At 34.6% G+C, this 15937-nt stretch overlaps 1 protein-coding gene across 13 annotated transcripts in view; it reads left to right on the top strand.

Moving 5' to 3' along the window:
- The window catches only part of LOC105467247 (protocadherin alpha-C2), a 220551-nt gene that overhangs the window by 154660 nt on the left and 49954 nt on the right, over positions 1-15937 (top strand). The gene's annotated exons all lie outside the window — the stretch shown is intronic.

The raw sequence follows: 15937 nt of genomic DNA, 5'->3' as shown, positions 1-15937 counted from the left end.
TTTTGTTTGTTTTGTTTTGTTTTTTAACAGGGTTTTACTCTGTCGCTCAGGCTGGAGTGCAGTGGTGTGATCACTGCTCACTGCAGCCTTGACACCCCGGGCTCAAGCGATCCTCCTACCTCAGCCTCCTGAGTAGCTGGGAATACAAGCATGTGCCACCACACCTGGCTAATTTTTACTTTTTTATAGAGATGGAGTCTCACTGTGTCAGCCAGGCTGGTCTCGAACTCTTGATCTGAAGCGGTCCACCTGCCTTGGCCTCCCATAGTGCTGCGATTACAGGTGTGAGGCACTGGACTGAGGCTTCTTAAATGGTGGCAAGGAACATATTTCATATTTTAAATGATTTAAGTATTTAAAGATCACAGTTTTCCTGGCAACTTACTGTAGAGATCACTTCAGAATTTTCCTGGGTAGAGTTGTGTGCTGTAGAAGTACAGTGTTGTAAGCAAGTGTGGGTTGGGAGTCCATACCCCTTATTTATCTATTCTGTGTATCCTATTAATAACAGTAATTATCAGGTTATTTTGTCTTTGAACAGCTTAGTAAGTCTGAGCATTTACATGGAAAAAATGCTGGGTTTATTCCTCCTGTTACTGTATTTTACAAGTCTGTCGAGGGTCCACAGTGATCTTTGCCCCATAATTGTAAAATGAGATATTAGAATCATCCTTATTTCTCTTAACCACCTACTCCACTGTACAGTTCCTATAATACCTATAAATCCAGAAACATATCTTTATATTGGCTTATGCCTTCTTTAGATTATTGTAATTAAGAGTATCATCTTAACCTCTCTGGTGGGTCTACTTTAATAGTTGTGGGTCATGAATTATTTTTTACTCAGACATAGTTATCTTTGGTCTTACACAAAGAAAACCCTAGATACTCCACAAAAACACTCTTGGAACTAATAAACGAAATAAAGTTGAAAGATAAAAAATCAACATACAAAAATCAATAGCATTTCTGTACACTTTTGAACTATCTGAAAAATAAATCAAGAAAACCATGCTATTTACAATAGCTATGAGAAAATAAAAATACTTAGGAATAAATTTAACCAAGAGGATGAAAGACTTGACGTTGAAAACTTTAAAACATTGATGAAAGAAATTGAAGAAGACACAAATAAATGGAAATATATTTTATGTTCATAGCTTGGAAAAATTAATACTGTTTAAAATGTCCATATTACTCAAAACAGTATACAAATTCAATACAATTCCTATCAAAATTTCAATGAATTTTTTTAATAGAAATATAAAAATCTTTCCTAAAATTTACATAGAACCACAAAGTATTCCAAATACCCAAAGCAATATTGAGCAAAGTAAATAAATAAATAAAAACATACAAACAAAAAATAAAGCTGAAGACATCATACTAACTGGCTTCAAAATATACTTCAAAGCTATAATAATCAAAACAGCATGGTACTGGCATAAAAAACAGACATGTAGACCAATGGAGCAGAATAGAGCACCCAGAAATAAATCCACACAGTTACCATCCACTGATTGGCAACAAAAGTATCAAGAATATACAATGGAAAAAGGACAGTCTCTTCAATAAATGGTGTTGGGGCAATTGGATATCCAGATGAGGAAGAATGAAACTAGACCCTTATCCCACACTGTATACAAAAGTCAACTCAAAATGGATTAAAGACTTAAACATAGACCTGAAATTGTAAAACTAACAAAAGAAAATACAGGGCGAAAGAGCCATAACACTGATTTGAGCAGTGATGTTTTTTATATGACCCTGAAAGCACAGGCAATGAAAGCAAAAATAGACAAATGGATTGCATCAAACTAAAAAGCTCCTGCACAGCAAAGGAAACAAGAGTGAAGAGACAATCCACAGAATGGGAGAAAATATTTGCAAATCATAAATCTGATGAGGAGTTAACATACCAAATATATAAGGAGCTCAAACAACTCAATAGTAAGAAAACAAATAATATGATTTAAAAGATGGGCAAAGGATGTGAATAGACATTTCTCAAAAGAAGACACACAAATGACTAACAGGTATACTAAAAAATGCTCAACATCATGAATCATCAGAAAAATGCAAATTAAAACCCCAATGAGATATCACTTCACACCTGGTAGAATGGCTATTATTGAAAGAGGAAAGATAACAAGTGTTGTAGAGGATGTGGAGAAAAGGGAACTCTTGCACACTGTTGGTAGGAATGTAAATTAGTACAATCATGGAAAACAATATGGAGGTTACTCAAAAAATTAAGAATGAGACAACTATCCAGCAATCCCACTACTGGGTATATATCCAAAGGAAATGAAATCAGTATGTCAAAGATCTATCTGCATTCCCATGTTCATTGCAGCATTATTCATGATAGTTCAGATATAGAATCAACCTAAGTGTTCATAGTGGATGAATAAAGAAATTGTGATATATATATATATATATATATGTATATATATATATATATATATGTATATATATATATATATATGTGTATATATATATATATATATATATACACACACACACACACACACACACACACACACAATGGAATACTCTTCAACCATTAGAAAGAATAAAATCCTGTCATTTGTGACAACATGGATGAATCTGGAGGGCATTATGTTTAGTGAAATAAGCCAGACACAGAAAGACAAATACCGCATGATCTTATTAATGTGGAATGTAAAAAAGCTGATCTCATAGAAGCAGAGAGTATAAATAACAGTGATTACCAGAGATGAGTAGGGCAGTAGTAAGGAGGAGAGGTTGGAGAGAGGTTGGTCAATGGGTACAAAGTTACAATTAGGAATAATAAGTTCTGGTGTTTTATTGAACAGTAGAGTGTAGTTAAGAATAATGTATATTTCAAAATAACTATTATAGAAGAAGAGGATTTTTAGTGTTCTAACTTCAAAGAAATGATAAATGTTTGAGGTAATGGATATGCAAATTACCCTGATTGGATCATTACGCAGTGTATATATGTATTGAAACATCAGTTGACACATAAATATGTATGTGTCAATTAAAATAATAAAAGTAATAAAATGTATAGTTACTTCCAGGGGGTAGAAAATGTGGTATATATTCATGGTATACTACACAGCCTTAAAAAAAAGAAAATCCTGTCATTTATGACAGGAAAAACAAGTAAGATAATCCAATGTACCATGTGTTGAAAAGACTTGTTCTTTTTATTGCATTATCTTGACATCTTTGTAAAAAGTCAGTTGACCATAAATGTATGGGCTTCATTCTGGACTCTATTTCATTCCTTTGATCTGTACGTTTATCCTTTCACTAAAAGTAGATTGTCTTGGTATTGTAGCTTTATAAGTTTGAAAATCACCTGTGAAATCCTCCAACCTAGTTCTACTTGTCAAAATTGTTTTGGCTATTATAGGTCATTTAAAGTTTCATATAAATTTTAGAATCAACTTTTCAATTTCTACAAAGAATTACACTGGGATTTTTATTGGGAATGTGTTTAAAAAATTCTCTCAGTATGTTCTGTAGTTTTAAGTATTGAGGTTTTGAAAGTTTTTTGTAATACCTATTCTTATGTATTTTATGGTTTAAAAAATTCTATTGTAGATGGATTTTAAACAGATTTTTAATTTGCAAACAGAGACTATTTCTTCCTTTCCAATATTTATATTTATTTATTTATTTTGCCTTTATAATGGCCAGGACTTCCAGTACCCTATAAAGAGAAGTGATGAGAGCAGATATTCTTGCCTTACCCCTGATCTTATGAGAAAAGTGTTCAATATTTTACTATTAAGTGTATGCTACTCATAGGTATTTCCCAAATGCTTTATTAAATTGAGGAAGTACCCTTTTCTTTCTAGTTTGCTCAGAGTTTTATCATGATTCATTGCTGAATTTCATCAATTTTTTAAAATCTATTTATATGAGCATATGATTTTCCCTTATTTTACTAATATGTTGGATTACACCAATTGAGTTTTGAATGTTGGAAAAAACCTTCCATTCCTAGGATAAATCCCACTTAGTCATGATATATTATCTTTTCAAACATTGTTAGATTTAACTTGCATTTTAGTAAATATTTTTACACCTGTGTTCATGTAGAATATCTGTAAATAATTTTGTAAAGAATATCTTTTCTTCTTGGGGGCTAATGTTTTCATTAGGTTTTAGTATTTCTAACCTAATGACTTAGGAAGTATTCCTTCCTCTGTTTTCTGAAAGGTTGTATAATATTGGTGTTATTTCTTCCTTGAGTGAAACATTCTGTGCCAGGGGTTTTCTTTTAGGGAAAGTTTCTGATAAGAAATTCAATTTATTTCATAGGCTTTCTATTAAAAATGAAAATACTATTTATATTTTACTTCATGCTCTGTCAGTTTTGTTAAGTTGTATTTTTTAAAGGATTTGTCAATTTCATTCAATTTTTCTTATTTGTTTCCACAAAGTTGTTAATAATATCCTCTCATCTTTTAATGTCTGTATAATCTGTAGTGATAACATCTTTTTCATATTTTATATGGTGATTTGTGTTCTATCCTCTTTTTTTAATTGATAAGTCTAGTTAAGAATTTATCAATATTGTTGATTTTTTTCAAATAGCCAGCTTTTGACTTTGTTGATATATTTTCTATTGTTTGGTTTCTATTTCATTAATTTCTGCTTTTGTCTGTATTATTTGCCTTCTTATATTACTTTGGGTTTACTTTGCTCTCTTTTAGATCTTAAATGGATTCTTAGGTAACTGATTAGGTAACTGACATTTCTTCTAATATAAAAAAATTAAAGCCACGAATTTATTAGTATGAACTGCTTTATTTGCATTTGACAAATTTTTATATGTGATGTTTTTCTTTTTTTTTCATTTAAAAGTATGCTCTAATTTCCACTATGATTTAATCCTTTCACCCATTCATTATTTAGGAGTGTGATCAAATTTACAAATATTTTTGGTTTTCCTAGCTATCTTGTTGCTTTTGATTTCTAATCTAATTCTCTTTTGGTCAGAGAACATTCTCTGCATGATTTCAGTCTTTTAAAAATCTGTTTAGACTTGTTCTATGGCCCAGCAACAGTCTATCTTGATGAACATATCAAGTGCACTTGAAAAGAATGTATATTCTGTAATTGTTGGGTGTAATCATTTAAAAGTATAAATTATTGTTATCCAGATTTTCTGTGTCTTTATTTTTTTGTCTAGTTGTTCTATCAATTGCCCAGAGAGCAGTGTTAAAAGTCACCTATTGGCCGGGCGCGGTGGCTCAAGCCTGTGATCCCAGCACTTTGGGAGGCCGAGACGGGCGGATTACGAGGTCACGAGATCAAAACCATCCTGGCTAACACGGTGAAACCCCGTCTCTACTAAAAAATACAAAAAACTAGCCGGGCGAGGTGGCGGGCGCCTGTAGTCCCAGCTACTCGGGAGGCTGAGGCAGGAGAATGGCGTAAACCCGGGAGGCGGAGCTTGCAGTGAGCTGAGATCCCGCCACTGCACTCCAGCCTGGGCGACACAGCGAGACTCCGTCTCAAAAAAAAAAAAAAAGTCACCTATCATCATTGTGTTTATCTTTTTGTGTCCATTTTTGCTTCATGTAATTTGAAGCCCTGTTATTAGGCACACACATTTATGATTATTATAATTTCCTGATTTATTGATCCTTTTATCTTTATAAAATATCTATTTGTTGCTGGTCATTCTTTCTGGAAGTAGCTTTTGTCTGATATTAATGTGGCCATTCTAGTCTTATTTTTTCTGTTTTCATAGCATATTACTTTTTATTCATTTTACTTTTGTTTCTTTAAAGCATGCCCTTGTAGAAGTGTATTGTTGGATCTTGCTGTTTTACCCATTTTGATAACATCTGCTTTTTAATTGAAGTGTTTAGCCCATTCACATTAGTGTAATAATTGATATGTTTAGATTCGTGTCCTTCAATACATGATTTGCTTTCTATTTGTCCCCTCTGATTTTGTTCTTCTCTTTCCCCTTATCTATTGTCTTTTGAATTATTTGGATGTTCCTCAGAATCTCTTTTAATTTTTAGATATACCTACTTTTAGATTTTTTTACTTGCATTTTTTAGTGGTTGCTATAAGTATTACAGAATACATACTTAACTTTTCTCAGTCTACTTAGAGTTAATAGTGTACCACCTTTTAAAATATAGAAAAGTTACAACCATATAAGACTATTTAGCTCTTCCTATTCCATTGCTTATGCTGTAGTTTTCATTTGTACTAAATCTCATACAATACAAAACCCACAAGACACAGTTATAATTTTTGTTTAAGCAGTTATTATGTACTTTAGAGAATTAAGAAGGAAAAAAAATAGTCATTTCTGTTTACGTAGTCATTTACCATTTCTAGTGCCATTAATTTGTTCCTAAAGAGCTGAGTTTCTCCATAATGTCTTTTTGCTTCAACCTGAAAAACTTTATTTAGCACTTTTTGTAATGCATATATGCTGCAGTGATTTATCTTAGTTTTCCTTTATCTGAAGATCTATTTATCTTGCATTTGAATGATACAGAATTCTGGGGGATTGACAGATTTTATTTTCTTCCACATAAAAAAATGTTATTCTACTGTCTTCTAATGCTCATAGTTTCTGACGAGAAGCGTATAGTCATTTAAGTCATTATTTCCTGTGTGCTACATGATTGTTTTGTTGCTCTTCCATGGCTGTGGGGACACTTATTTTAAGGTTTTCTACTTACCTTTGGTTTAGAAGTTTGACTATGATGTGCTTATTTATGCTTTTCTTTATTTTTATCCTGTTTAGGGTTGGCTGAGTTTATCAAACATGTAAATGTATATTGTTAACCGAATTTGACAAATTTTTGTTCCTTATATCCTTAAATTTTTTAATCCTAATTTCTCTCTATCCTTTCTGGACTCCAATTACATACATATGGTACTTTTAAAATATTGTCTGGTTTTACCATAGTAGGGTTAAAGTTTGGTCCTTTAAGACTATACACTTTTTTTATATTCTTATATATTCTATATTGTTCCATAGGTCTGTAAGATTTATTTTATTTTTATTTTATTTCAGTCCTTTTACTTTTCTTCAGATTGGATCATTTCTATGGATCTATTTTCAGATTCACTGACTTTTGCCTCTTTTATCTCCATTCTTCCTAAGATCAGGCAGTGAGTTTTAATTTCAAATATTATATTTTTATTGCTAAAATTTTCATTGGCTCTTTTGTATTTTCCTTTTTTTCTGATAATATTTCCTTTATTTTCATTCCTTACCAACATGTTTTCCTTTATCTTATTGAATATAGTTATAGTAGCTACTTTAAAGTCGTTGTCTGCTAATTCCTATATCTGTGTCATCTCAGGTTTGGATTCTTGATGGTCTTTACCTTTAAGAATGCATCACATTTTTCTGGTATTTCATGTTCGGTAATTTTGGATTTTATCCTGATATTATTAATGTGTTATTTTTGAGATTCATCATTCTGTTTGTATTGGTCCATTATTGCACTACTATAAAGAAACATCGAAGACTGGGTAATTTATAAAGAAAAGAGGTTTAATTGGCTCACAGTTCCGCAGGCTGTAGGAAGCATGTTGCTGGCCATCTGCTTGGCTTCTGGGGAGGCCTCAGGAAACTTAAAATCACGGTGGAAGGTAAAGGGAAAGCGGGCTCATCTTACATGGCAGGAGCAGGAGCAAGAGAGAGGGAGGTGGTACAAACTTTTAAACAACAAGATTTCATGAGAACTCTCTCACTATTATGAGAACAACACATTAAGGGGGAAATCCACCCCCATGATCCAATCACCTCTCACCAGGCCCCACCTCCAACATTGGGGATTACAATTTGACATGAGATTTGGGCGGGGACACAGATCTAAACCATATCACTGTTATATTTCTATGAAGGGTGTTAACATTTTTGTTTTAGTAGCAAATAAACTTGATTAGACTAAAAATGCAAAATCTTTCTTTCTTATGCTGGGTAGCAGTTCAAACTTCAATTTAGTTCTTTTAGCTTTAGCCTTTGCTCTTTATATGTGATTCAGGGACAGCAGAGATGTGGGAAGAATTTAATCATTGAATTTAGGGCTCACCTTCTTTTGTTCTGTGCACTCAAGGATTCCCTACCCCTCTCAGTTGTGGATTACAGTGCTGTTGCTCCTGGCTCCTTCCCTTTGTCCCTTAAGATGGAGAAACTAGGGATTATCTGTCAGAGTTTTAGCTTCCTCATGCTATGTCACAACCTTGATCAGCTATTAGGCCAAAGCAACAATAACAGGAAACTCACTTCATGCTGATTCCTTTCTCCGTTTTAGTGCCCTCCTCCCCCAAAACTGCCTGCTTTTGTTTATTCTCCAGAGTCCTTAGATATTTGCTTTATGTATTTTGGCCAGAGGCTACAGTTGTTATCTCTAGAAGGGTCTGTTTATTATGAGCTTACTTTGATGTACTAGACTGAGCTTCAGACATTGTGTTTTGAAATTTTTGCTTAAACATTACATTTATCCAAGAATTAAATCTAATATTTATTTTTTTGTTCAACTTTTAAGTTCTGAGGTACATGTGCCAGTTGTGCAGGTTTGTTACACAGGTAAACATGTGCCATGGTGGTTTGCTGCACAGATCAACTCATCACCTAGGTATTGAGCCCAGCATCCATTAGGTATTCTTCCTGATGCTCTCCCTCCCATTGCTCCGCAGACAGACCCCAGTGCGAGTTGTTCCCCTCCATACTTTCATGTGTACTCATCATTCAGCTCCCACACATAGTGGGAACGTGTGGTGTTTGGTTTTCTGTTCCTGCATTATTGTGCTGAGGATAATGACTTCCAGCTCCATCCATGTCCTTGCAAAGGACAAGATCTTGTTCCTTTTTATGGATGCATAGTATTCCATGGTATATATGTACCACATTTTCTTTATCCAGTCTATCATTGATAGGCATTTGGGTTGATCCCATGTCTTTGCTATTGTGAATAGTGCTGCAATGAACATACACATGCATGTATCTTTATAATAGAATGATTTATGTTCCTTTGGGTATATACCCAGTAATGGGATTGCTGGATCAAATGGTATTTATGCTTCTAGATCTTTGAGGAATCGCCACACAGTCTTCCACAATGGTTGAACTAATTTACACCCCTACCAACAGTGTAAAGTGTTCCTTTTTCTCCATCTGTTGTTTCTGAACTTGTTAATAATTGCTATTCTGACTGGTATGAGAAGATATTTCATTGTGGTTTTGATATGCATTTCTCTAATGATCAGTGATGTTGAGGTTTTTTTCACATGTTTGTTGGCTGCATGAATGTCTTCTTTTGAGAAGTGTCTGTTCATGTTCTTTGCCCACTTTTTAATGGGCTTGTTTGGTTTTTTCCTATAAATTTGTTTAAGTTCCTTGTAGACTCTGGATATTAGACTTTTGTCAGATGGATAGACTACAAAATTTTTCTCCCATTCTGTAGGTTGTCTGTTCACTCTGATGATAGTTTCTTTTGCTGTGCAGAAACTCTTTAATTTAATTAGATCCCTTTTGTCAATTTTTGCTTTTGTTGAAATTGCTTTAGGCACTTTTGTCATGAAATTTTTGCCTGTGCCTATGTCCTGAATGGTATTACCTAGATTTTCTTCTAGGGTTTTTATAGTTTTATACTTTTATGAATTAAGTCTTTAATTAATCTTGAGTTAATTTTTGTATAAGATGTAAGGAAAGGGTCCAGTTTCAATTTTCTGCATATGGCTAGCCAGTTCTCCCAGTATCATTTATTACATAGGGAATCTTTTCCCCATTGCTTGTTTTTGTCAGGTTTGTTGAAGATCAGATGGTTGTAGGTGTGTGGTGTTATTTCTGAGTTCTCTATTTTGTTCCACTGGTCTATGCATCTGCTTTTGTACCAGTACCGTGTTGTTTTGGTTACTGTAGTTTTCTGCTATATATGGAGTCAAGTAGCATGATGCCTCCAGCTTTATTCTTTTGCTTAGTATTGTCTTGGCTATAAAGGCTCTTTTTTGGTTCCATATTGATATGGTTTGGCTGGGTCCCCACCCAAATCTCACCTTGAATTGTAGTTCCCATAATCCCCACATGTTGTGGGAGAGACCCAGTGGGAGGTAATTGAATCATGGGGGCGGTTATCCCATGCAGTTCTCATGATAGTGAGTGAGTTCTCATTAGATCTGATGGTTTGATAAGGGCTTTTCCCTTTTTGCTTGGCACTTCTCCTTCCTGCCACCATGTGAAGAAAGATATGTTTGCTTTCCCTTCCACCATGATTGTAAGTTTCCTGAGGCCTCCTCAGCCATGCTGAACTGTGAGTCAATTAAACCTCTTTCTTTTATGAATTACCCAGTCTCAGGCAGTTCTTTATAGCAGTATGAGAACAGACTAATACACATATGAATTTTAACATAGTTTTTTCAAAATCTGTGATGAATGTCAATGGAAGTTTAATAGGAATACCATTGAATCTATAAATTACTTTGAGCAGTATGGCCATAATACTGAGTCTTTCTATCCATGAGCATGGAATGTTTTCCTATTTGTTTGTGTCCACTGTGATTTCCTTGAGCCGTGGTTTGTCATTGTCCTTGAAGAGGTCTTCCACTTCCCTTTTTAGCTGTATTCCTACATATTTTATTCTCTTTGTAGCAATTGTGAATGGGAGTTCATTCAAAATTTGGCTCTCTACTTGCCTGTTGTTTGTGTTTAGGAATGCTAGCAGTTTTTGCACATTGATTTTGTATCCTGAGACTTTGCTGAAGTCACTTATCAGCTTAAGAAGCTTTTGGACTGAGACAATGGGGTTTTCCAGATATAGGATCATGTCATCTGCAAGCAAAGATAATTTGATTTCCTCTCTTCCTATTTGAATACCCTTTATTTATTTCTCTTTCCTAATTGCCCTAGCCAGATCTTCCAATACTATGCTGAATAGGAGTGGTGAAAGAGGGCATCCTTGTCTTGTGCTGGTTTTCAAGGGGAATACGTCCAGGTTTTGCCCATTCAGCGTGGTAGTGGCTGTGGGTTTGTCGTATATATGGCTCTTATTATTTTGAGGTATGTTCCTTCAAGACCTACTTTATTGAGCATTTTTAACATGAAGGGATGTTGAATTTTATCGAAGGCCTTTTCTGAATCCATTGAGATAATCATGTGGGTTTTGTCTTTAGTTCTGTTTATGTGATGAATTACATTTATCAATTTGCATATGTTGAACCAGTCTTGCATCCCAGGGATGAAGCCTACTTGATCATGGTGGATAAGCTTTTTGAAGTGTTGCTGGACTCGGTTTGCCAGTATCTTATTCAGGATTTTTGCATTGATGCTCATCAGGGATATCAGCCTGAAGTTTTCCTTTTTGTTGTATCTCTGCCAGGTTTTGGTATCAGGATGATGCTGGCCTTAAATGAGTTAGGGAGGAGTACCTCCTTTCCCATTGTTTGGAATAGCTTCAGAAGAATTGGTACCAACTCCTCTTTGTACTTCTGATAGAATTCAGCTGTAAATCTGTCTGGTTCTGGACTTTGGTTGGTGGGCTATTTATTACTGCTTCAATTTTGAATTTAATATTTTTAAATCTTGGGTTAAATGGTTGAATGTGTGGAGAGTTAGATATCAATGAATGCATATTCTTAAAGGTATAAACTTTAACCCTGCTGGATATAGGATAAAATTTACATTAAAACACTAAAATCAGTCAATTTAAGTAAAATAAATTCAAGGAAGTGGTCTGAATTTCTCAGTGTGCATTTAGATATTTATGGGAGTTATATAAAATAAATTATAAATGTGACTAAGGGCTTTTTATTAAGGAAAATGAAATATTGCTATGGACATGATTCTGTGTGTTTCTTTACTACACACTATGAACTAAGAATTTTGGAGACAAATCATAAATATATAAATTGGTTTATTGATCACTGATTGGGAATATAAATAGGCACAAACATTTGGGGAAGCATTTTGGCATGTCTACCTAAAATTTAAACATGTAAGCACTAGTCGCCCCTTACCTGCAGTTTCACTTTGAGCAGTTTCAGAAAATAGGTGAGCACAGTATAGTAAGATATTTTGAGAGAGAGACCACATTCATATAACTTTTATTATAGTGTATTGTTATGATTGTCCTAATTTATTCTTAGTTATTGTTGTTAATATTTTACTGTGCCTAATTTATAAATTACACTTTATCATAGGTATGTATGTATAGGAAAAAACATAGTATATATAGAACTCAGTATTATCCTTGGTTTCAGACATTCAGTGGGGATCTTAGAAAGTATCCCCTGTGGAAAAGGAGGGACTACTATACTTTTAACAAGGCACTTCCCAGAATAAACACACAGACATATACACGCACACACTTTCAGAAATGCACTTAAATATTCAATCATGGAGTAAAAATTATGAAATATATAGACAATGAACATTGTGTAGTTTTTATTAAGAAAGATCAGAATTATATATACTGACATGAAAGGATGTTCATGGCCGGGCGCGGTGGCTCAAGCCTGTGATCCCAGCACTTTGGGAGGCCGAGACGGGCGGATCACGAGGTCAGGAGATCGAGACCATCCTGGCTAACACGGTGAAACCCCATCTCTACTAAAAAATACAAAAAACTAGCCGGGCGAGGTGGCGGGCGCCTGTAGTCCCAGCTACTCGGGAACTGAGGCAGGAGAATGGAGTGAACCCGGGAGGCGGAGCTTGCAGTGAGCTGAGATCCGGCCACTGCACTCCAGCCTGGGCAACAGAGTGAGACTCCGTCTCAAAAAAAAAAAAAAAAAAAAAAAGAAAGGATGTTCATAATATATGTTAAGTAAAAACTAAGTTCATTATATATGTTAAGTAAAAAAAGTCACAAATTAAGAGAGTGTTAATTTATTTGAGAGTTTGTGTATTTTTTTTCCTGTTTTGTGCTGAAAAGCTGAAGTTGGCATCAACTAAGACATACTGTTATCTATGTATCAAGCTAAATAATTTTAAGATCTTTAAGACTATTAATTGGGAGATGCTGTATAAATAGAATCAGTGCCAGATTTTTTGTTTCAATTCTATCAGCCAAGTATACTATGCTTTCTTTGCTTGTGTTAGAAAAGAGAGAGAGAGAGAAAAAAAAAAAAAAACAGAAGCAAAAAGTAAAGTTGTACACTAGTATGTAGAGTGTGGTTCCCTTTTGGTAAAATGTATCAGTGTGTGTATTTATATAGCATAGTCAAAAGCCTGGAGTGATATACAATTATCTGTTACTGGTCTAGTCTACAAGGGAATTAGATTTTAAAGGACTTTCACTTTCATTGCTTTTAAAAATTCTGAACAAATTTAATTTGGTACAAGAAGTATATATTTTAAATATTATTGAACCTAATTAAAATAAACTAGAGATCAAAAAATAAATAAATCACAGGAAGTTCACAGTCTGACTTTATCAGGATTGTTGCTATTTTCTTTTTTTTTTTTTTTTTTGAGACGGAGTCTTGCTATGTCACCCAGGCTGAGTGCAGTGGCACAATCTCAGCTCACTGCAAACTCCACTTCCTGGGTTCACGCCATTCTGCTGCCTCAGCCTCCCCAGCAGCTGGGACTACAGGCGCCCGCCGCCACGCCCAGCTAATTTTTATTTATTTTTATTTATTTTTATTTTTAGTAGAGACGGGGTTTCACCGTGTTAGCCAGAATGGTCTTGATCTTCTGACCTCATGATCCGCCCGCCTCAGCCTCCCAAAGTGCTGGGATTACAGGTGTGAGCCACCGCACCCGGCCGATTGTTGCTATTTTCTTAACATGTCATCAAACATTATCACTGATCCTTGGAAAGAATGACTTTTTATAATTTGAAAATCTTTTTTATTCTTCAACTCCTGCTGGCTTAAAGAGCACTAAATCCACATATCCTAGGAAGCATTGCTGTCCAATATATCCTATGTGTACATTGACTTACGAACCAATAAATATTTTATACACAGTTGAGATTTTAAATGAGCTTATGATAATTGGATCAAAGGAATACTAGTCCAGCTTGAGGGTACTGCAGAAAACCAATCACAGAAATCTATGATGAAATTTTAATTGTAAAGGATATTGAATATCCTAGAGTGACAACTCTGTTATAATAGATGTAACACTGAATTGGAAAGAGAGAAAGTGAGATTTTTACCCATTTCTGTTTGAAATCAACTTTCTATTTCTAGTAAATTACCAAACCATTCTGTTTTAATTTTTATATCTTAAAGTTATCAGTCACTAGAATGATTTAATGGGTTTATAAAAGAATTGACCAATAGATGTATAATAGATATAGAAAAGTCAGCCTGGGTGTGGTGGCTCACACCTGTAATAATATTATAGTATATTATTATAATTGTTCTATTTTATTATTAGTTATTGTTGTTAATCTTTTACTGTACCTAATTTATAAATTAAGCTTTATCATGGGTATGTATGTATGGGAAAAAATGTAGTATATATAGAATTCAATATTATCCTTGGTTTTGGACGTTCAGCAGGGGTGTGAAGGTGGGCGAGCTGAGCCCACTTTGGGAGGCCAAAGTGGACAGATTGCTTGACCCCAGGAGTTCAGGACCAGCCTGGGCAACATGGTGAAATGCTGTCTTTACAAAAAATACAAAAATTATCTGGGCATGGTAGTGCATGACTGTAGTCCCAGCTACCCAGGAGGCTGAGGTGGGAGCATCACTGAGCCCGGTGGTTGAGGCTGCTATAAGTTGTGATTATGCTACTGTACTCCAATGGGACAACCGAGTGAGACCCTGTCTCAAAAAAAAAGTCACAAATTAAGATAAAGTGTTGATTGATCTGAGAATTTGTGTATTTTTTTCTATTTTGTGCTGAAAAGTTGAAGTTGGCATCAATCAAGGCATATTGTTATATATGGATCAAACTAAAAAATTTTAAGATCTTTAAGACCATTAATTCAGAGATGCTGTATAAATAGAATCAGTACCAGATTTTTTGTTTCAATTCTATCAGCCAAGTATAATGTGCTTTTTTTTGCTTGTGATAGAAAAAAGAGAAAAAACACAGAAGCAAAATTGAAGAATTTGTAAATCATTTCTAAATAATTTCAATAAAATGAGCTCTGAAAGGGAAAATTTTTAGGTAACATTATCTCATCAAAATGCCTTAAAGTATATTTTAATGTTCAATAAGAACAGTGTATATTAACATGGCTAATTTAGAGGATTTATATTTTACCCACATTATAATGTATTATGCCTGTAACTGCTTGGAATTTTGTAGCAAAATCTATCAAGGAATACACGAGTAGGATTTATATCAGAAAAATCAAAGCCATTTGTAAAGCCCCATTACTTAGGCAGAATATCGTAGGTAGGAGGAAGATGGTACTGAAAGAAGTTCGGATATGAAGTACAAATCTATTTTGCATCACGATTTTGTTAAGTACCGGCTGTTTATTATTAAAAACATGTACAGAAGATTTAGTTGAAGTTTCTAAAAGAGAAAGAAACTTGTAGTTGTGGGAATAATAGTATTCATTATGAAATGCTTAGACATTAATAGCTTGAGACTGATAATACAGTTCTTAAGTTAGGGGTTGCATGTGTAGTGGTCAGATGTTATTTCAGAATCTCAAGAAACAGAGCCATAGTAAAAAGAAGCTTCCTGGAGCTTCTGATAAACTCCGTCACCTTTCTGGGGCCCAGTTTCTTCATCAATACCAACCTCATTAGGGTCCTGTGAGGAGTACATGAGGTTAGATATGTACTGAAATAATATGCCAATTCTTTTTTTTTTTTTTTTTTTGAGACGGAGTCTCGCTCTGCCGCCCGGGCTGGAGTGCAGTGGCGCGATCTCGGCTCACTGCAAGCTCCCCCTCCCGGGTTCACGCCATTCTCCTGCCTCAGCCTCCTGAGTAGCTGGGACTACAGGCGCCCGCCACCGCGCCCGGCTAATTTTTTTTTTTTGTAT

The sequence above is a fragment of the Macaca nemestrina genome, chromosome 6 (genome assembly GCF_043159975.1).
Source record: "Macaca nemestrina isolate mMacNem1 chromosome 6, mMacNem.hap1, whole genome shotgun sequence".
Lineage (NCBI taxonomy): Eukaryota > Metazoa > Chordata > Mammalia > Primates > Cercopithecidae > Macaca > Macaca nemestrina.
The sequence above is the reverse complement of the archived record's forward strand: the minus strand, read 5'-3'. Positions and strand labels throughout refer to the sequence as shown.